General features: G+C 35.8%; 1 pseudogene; it reads left to right on the forward strand.

Annotated features, from left to right (window-relative positions):
* Nucleotides 1-3,992: 3,992 nt before the first annotated feature.
* On the forward strand, nt 3,993-5,149 carry LOC123628904 (annotated as a pseudogene).
* The last annotated feature ends 1,614 nt before the right edge of the window (nt 5,150-6,763 follow it).

Consider the following 6,763-nt stretch of genomic DNA (forward strand, 5'->3'; position numbering starts at 1 on the left):
AATCTCATCTTCTATGTCTGAATATGTCTTTATTTTGCCTATCTTTGAAGGAATTTTTGTTGCAAATGGAAATCTAGGTTGATAAGAGTTTGCTTTTAGCAGTTTAAAGATACCATTCCATTGTGTTCCAACTCTATGGTTTCTGATGCAGAATTAGTGGTGAACTTACCATTGTTCTACTATATATTATATAAGGTATCTTTTTCCTCTTGTAGCTATTCAGACTTTATTTTGGTTTTCAGGAATATGACTATAATGCATCTCTGTGTTGTTTTCCAAGTATTTATCCTAATGAATTTCCACCTCTGTTCATGTATATTGTCTGCCTTTTCCACTAGATCCTTTAACATATTAATCATAGTATTTTTAAAATTGGTCTTATAATTCTGTCATCTGGATCATCTCTTGTCTATGTATATTAACTGTTTCCTTTCTTGACCATGAGTCACATCTATTGGCTTTTCCATACATCTAGTATTTTTAAAATGTATGTTGGACATTTATGTAAAATAAAAGTAGAAATGGAAATAAAATAATACTTCTAGAAAGGGGCATATCTCCTCTTCTGTTGGGCCACTAGTATAAAGTGCTAAATTAAGATCTGTATTTTAGCTGAAACTGTGCTTTGTTGGAGCATTGGTTAAATTTTGTTCCTCATAGGCTTCAAATATTTTGAGACCAAGATTAGGATACAGAATGTTTTAAAATGATTATCAAGAAACTTGACCTAACCCACATTTATAGAGCACTCCATCCTAAAATGCAGGTTATACTTTATTTTCAAGTGCATAGGGATCACTCATCAATATAGACCATATGCTGGGCATAGAACACACATGATATATATTTTAAAGTATTTAAGTCATACAGAGTTTATTTTCAGAAAATAATGGAATTAAATTAGAGATTAAAAACAATGAGATATCTAGAAAATTCCTCAATACTTAGAAATTTAGTAACACATTGAAATAACAAAGGGTTAAGGAAGAAATTAACAAGGGAAATAAGAAAATATTTCAAATTAAATGATAATGAAAACACAACCTATCAAAATTTGATAGATGTTGCTGTAAAGGTTCTTGGAGGGAAATTTATAGCTTTCATGCCTACATTAGGAAAGAAGAAATATTTAAAATTAATAAACTAAGCCTCTACTATAAGAATCTGGAAAAAAGAGCAAATTAGTTGAAAGTAGTAGAATGAAAAGTTTAAAGAATAAGAGTGAAAATCACTTAAATTAAAAATAAATAATACAAAGTGATTTCAGCAACATGGGAATGGGAGAAGTAAAACTGTCCCTGTTTGCAGACAACATGTTCTTATATATACAAAACACTAAAGATTTCATTTTAAAAAACTGTTAGAATTAATAAATTCACTAAAGTTGCAGGTAACAATATCAACATACAAAAATCAATTATATTTCTATACACTAACAATGAAGCCTCTGAAAAGAAAATTAGGCAAACAATTCTATTTATGATAGCAGCAAAAAGAAACAAATATTTAAGAATAAACTTAACCAAGAAGGTGAAGGACTTGTATACTGCAGACTACAAAACATTGATGAAAGAAATTAAACAAGACACAAACAAATGGAAAAACATTCTGTATTCGTGGATTTTAAGACCTAATGTTGTTAAAATGTCCATACTACCCAAAGTGGTCTACAAATTTAATAAAATCCATATCAAAATTCCAATGGCAATTTTTATAGAAATAGAGAAAACAATTTTAAAATTCATACAGAACCACAAAAGACTACAAATAACCCAATCAATCTTGAGAAAGAAGAATAAAGCTGGAGACATCACACTTCCTGATCTCAAAATATATGAGAAAGATACAGTAAGCAAAACAGTATGGTACTGACATAAAAACAGACATATAGACCAATGCAGCAGAATAAGAGTATAGAAATAAATTCACACATATACTGTGAACTGGTTTTTGACCAGAGCACCAAGAATACACAATGGGGAAAAGATAAATAAATAGTCCTGGGAAAACTGGATATTTACATGTAAAAGAATGAAATTGGACCATTATATTACACCATTCACAAAAATCAACTGAAAATGGATTAAAGGCTTAAATGTAAGATCCAAAACTGTAAAACTCCTAGAAGTATTAATAAACATAGGGGAAAAGCTTCATGACATTGATCTTGACAATGATTTCATGGATATGACACCAAAAGCACAGGCAACAAAAAATAAAAATAAGTAAGTGGGACTGTATCAAACCAAAAATCTCTGCACAGCAAAGGAAACAATCAACAGAGTGAAAAGGCAACTTCTGGCGTGAGAGACAATATTTGGAAACCATATACCTGATAAGGGGTTAATCTCCAAAATACATAAGAAAATCTTACAACTCAATAGTGAGAAAATTAATAAACTGATTAAAAGCTGTTTTAAGAACTTGAATAGACATTTCTCCAAAGAAGACATATACAAAGCCAACAGGTATATGAAAAAATGCATCCAGGTAATGCAAATCAAAGCCACAATGAGATATCAACTCACATTTGTCTGGATGACTATTATCTAAAAAACAAAAGACAAGTGTGGGAGAGGATGTGAAGAAATTGAAACTCCTGTACACAATTGGTGGGAATGCAAAATGGTGCAGTCACCATGGAATACAATATGGATGCTCCTTAAAAATAGAGCTACCATGATTCAGCAATCCCACCTCTGGGTATTTATTCAAAAGAATTGAAATTAGGATGTTGAGGAGATACCAGCACTCCTATATTCACTGCAGCACTATTCACAATAGCCAACATGTGGAAAGAACATAAATATCCATCAGCAGAAAATGGATAAATAAAATGTGATATAGACAAAAAAATGGAATACTATCCCACCTTTAAAAAGAAGGAAAATCTACAATATGTGAAAACATACATGAACCTTGAGAATATTAAGCTAAGTGAAATAAGCCAGTCACAAAAAGACAAATACTTCATGATTCATTTGTATAAGATATCTAAAATAGTTAAGGTAATGGTATCATGGAGTGGAATGGTGGTTTCTGGGGGATGGAGGGGGAGTAAAAAGGTTACAAATCAATGGTTATGGGGTTTCATAGGGCTCTGGAGATCTGCTGTACAACATCATACCTGTAGTCAACAATAACATTGTATACTGAAAAATTTGTTAAGAGGGTGAATTTCATGTTTCATGTTCTTACCACAATAAAATATTTTTGAAAAATGAATAAGACAAAACCAAACTCAATAGATGGATTTTTTGCAATATTATTAATGTTGGCAATTTCCTAGCAAGAGTGATGATGAAAAAAGAGGAAATACAACTAATATCATTTATAAAACATGAGTAAACTGTGCAGACCCTATAGACATTAAAAAGACAATAAGGGAAATCACAAGTATGGTGTTAGCTGCAGGTTTTCTGTAAACATTTTTTACACAGATGAGGAAGCTCCCTTCTATTCCTATTTTTTTGACAGTTTTTATCACAAATGAGCATTGGGTGTTGGATTTTATCAAATGCTTTTTCTGCTTCAATTGATATGATCATTCATTTTTTATCTTTAGTCTGTTGATGTGCTGAATTACACTGATTGCTTTTTGAATGTTTAATCAGTCTTATATAACTAAAATGAATCTGATTTGGTCATGGTATATAATTCTTTTTATAGATTGTTATATTTGATTTGCTAATATTTCACTGAGGATTTTTGCGTCTATATTCATCAGAGGAGTTGGTCCACAGTTTCCTTTTATTGTAATAGCTTTTATAATTTATTTTCATTTTTAATTATTATGAGTACATAACAGTTGTATATATTTATAGGGTACATGTGATGTTTTGATACAGGCATATGATGTATACTAATCAAATCGGGGTAATTGGGGTATCCATCACCTCAGGCATTTACCATTTCTTTGTGTTAGGAATATTCCAATTCCACTCTTTTAGTTATTTTTACTTGGTGAGGTGCTCCTCCAGTGAGCAGGCAGCATGGTGGCCATGGAGACGCGAGTGTGCGAAACAGATAGCTGAGGCACCGAGGCCAAGCTCTAGTGTCCCACCTGCATCAAGCTAGGCATCCAGGGCTCATATTTCTGCTCACAGGAATGTTTTAATGGAAGTTAAGCTACTTACAAGTTACTACATGAGAAAGCAAAAGATGAAAAGGCAAAGAGAGAAGTGTCTTCCTGGACTGTAGAAGATGATATTAACACTGACCCATAGGCAGGTTATTGGTATAGTGGTAAACTCAGACCACATTTTCCACTGATGCCAACAAGGCCAGTGCCATATTCAAAGACCAGATTATGCTGATCATCCCTTAGGAATGTCTGAATCTGAACAGGCTCTTAAAGCTACTTTGCAAACTAAATTACTCTCATCTAAAGACATAGAAGGGATGAGACTTGTATGTAGGCTTGCTAAAGAAGTTTTGGATATTGATGCTGGGATGATTAAACCAGGTGTAACTACTGAAGAAATAGATCGTGCTGTACACTTAGCATGCATTGCAGGAAATTGCTATCCTTCTCTCCAGAATTACTATAATTTCCCAAAGTCGTGTTGTACCTCAGTAAATGAAGTCATCTACCATGGAATTCCAGACAGACGGCCCTTGCAAGAAGGTGATATTGTTAATGTGAACATCGCTCTTTATCACAATCATTATCACGGAGACTTGAATAAGACATTTTTTTGTTGGAGATGTGGATGAGGGAGCACAGGAATTTGTTCAGACCACATATGAGTGCCTGGTGCAAGCCATCGAAGTAGTGAAACCTGGTCTTCAATACAGAGAATTGAGAAACATTTTTCAGAAGCATACCCGAGCAAATGGATTTTTAGTTGTTTGATGCTATTGTGGGCATGGAATCCACAAGCTTTTTCATACAGCCCCCAATGTTCTCCACTGTGCCAAAAATAAAGCAGTTGGAGTGATGAAGTTGGGCTATGTATATACAGTTGAGCCAATGATTTGTGAAGGTCGATGGCAAGATGAAACCTGGCCAGATGGTTGGACTGCGGTGACTAGAAATGGAAAGCAGTTGGCTCCGTTCGAGCCCACCCTGCTGGTCATGGATACTGGCTGTGAAATCTTAACCCAGTGACTAGATAATGCACAGCCTCACTTCATGTCCCAATTTTAATTTCTCCCAAGATGGCACATCTCAGTGATACCATATTGTGCATTTTATTGAGACTACAGAAGGCAGAGGAACCTTTTGTATCACTTGTTTTGTTTTCACTATAGATAAGAAAGGACTACAGCATTTGATGTGTGTCCTCAAGAATTTGTCTTGGGTCTGAAAAAGCTGAGAAGAATAAAGGAAATATTGCTCAACTCTTGCCAGTGCCTGCCCTCCCCACATCTCCCTCTGTCTTGCTGCACACCTCTTTTCTCATTTGCCCCTTGAGCACTTTTACTTAAACCTGCTTCTAGTTGCTTTTGTCACTGCCACAAACCAGCCATCAAGAGCCCAGCTGCTTTTCAGGTGAACACTGGAGATGAGAATCCTTGAAACTTTAGCAATATATGTTGCACCAGATTTTTAAAATTTTATGTATGGAGATACATGTATACATTTTAAATTCCATATATGTAATTACCAAACACGATGTGACCTGGAGTATGTGTTGGTTATGCTCTGACTGGGTTATGTGGTGTCATAAGTGGACCCATAGTTTGCAGTGGTTTAATTCCTGGTTGGGAATTGGCTTCCCCCTCCCCCATGCTGATTATTTACCAATTGTAATTGTGGGTGGGGAAGCAGTCACTCAATGAGACTTTCTCCAGTGTGCACTCTGTGTGTGTCAGTGAATGAATGTGATAAAAGTTTACATTCTTTGGGGCTGGGCGCGGTGGCTCACGCCTGTAATCCTAGCCCTCTGGGAGGCCGAGGCGGGTGGATTGCTCAAGGTCAGGAGTTCGAGACCAGCCTGAGCGAGACCCCGTCTCTACTAAAAATAGAAACAAAATGATCTGGAGAGCTAAAAATATATATAGAAAAAAATTAGCCGGGCATGGTGGCGCATGCCTGTAGTCCCAGCTACTCGGGAGGCTGAGGCAGTAGGATCGCTTAAGCCCAGGAGTTCGAGGTTGCTGTGAGCTAGGCTGATGCCACGGCACTCACTCTAGCCCGGGCAACAAAGTGACACTCTGTCTCAAAAAAAAAAAAAAATTACATTCTTTGGGAGGTTATCAGGCTTTTTAAAGTCTAGTTTCTGGCAAAAAAATAACCATGCTCCAAGCAGTGGCTGGCTGTTGCAGGGCATGAGAATTTAGTAATACACTGCTATTTGAGACCTCTGAAATGGAAGGGGAAAAGCCCCCTCTCTTTCCTTCTCTATTTTATTTCAAGGATATATGTTAGAGATGCTTAGAGAAGGGTGGAGGTAGCACTGTGGAGGATGATGAGGAAAGTTCTACAGTGTGTCCTGCTGTAAGCACAGTATGTCACGTGGGCTGTTAGATTCTAACCTGTAGTAAACCTGATAGTGATGAGAAAGGAACTTCTTTGTACTGTAACCTTGCAGCAGAGATGCAGCTGTCCTTTGGTGTGCTGAAAACACGCCTCACCTTTACATAGTTGGGAACCTTATTAGAAATCAAATGCCCAATATCTGTGTTCCTTTCAACAGTTGTACAAATAGAAGTATGTCTGATGAAAACAGATCATAAAGCCATTATCATTAGAGTGTACCTGATTACTTAAATCTGATGACTTTTCTTGTAATATAATTTGATACCACTGACATTATAC

This window comes from Lemur catta, chromosome X (genome assembly GCF_020740605.2).
Source record: "Lemur catta isolate mLemCat1 chromosome X, mLemCat1.pri, whole genome shotgun sequence".
NCBI classification, from domain to species: domain Eukaryota; kingdom Metazoa; phylum Chordata; class Mammalia; order Primates; family Lemuridae; genus Lemur; species Lemur catta.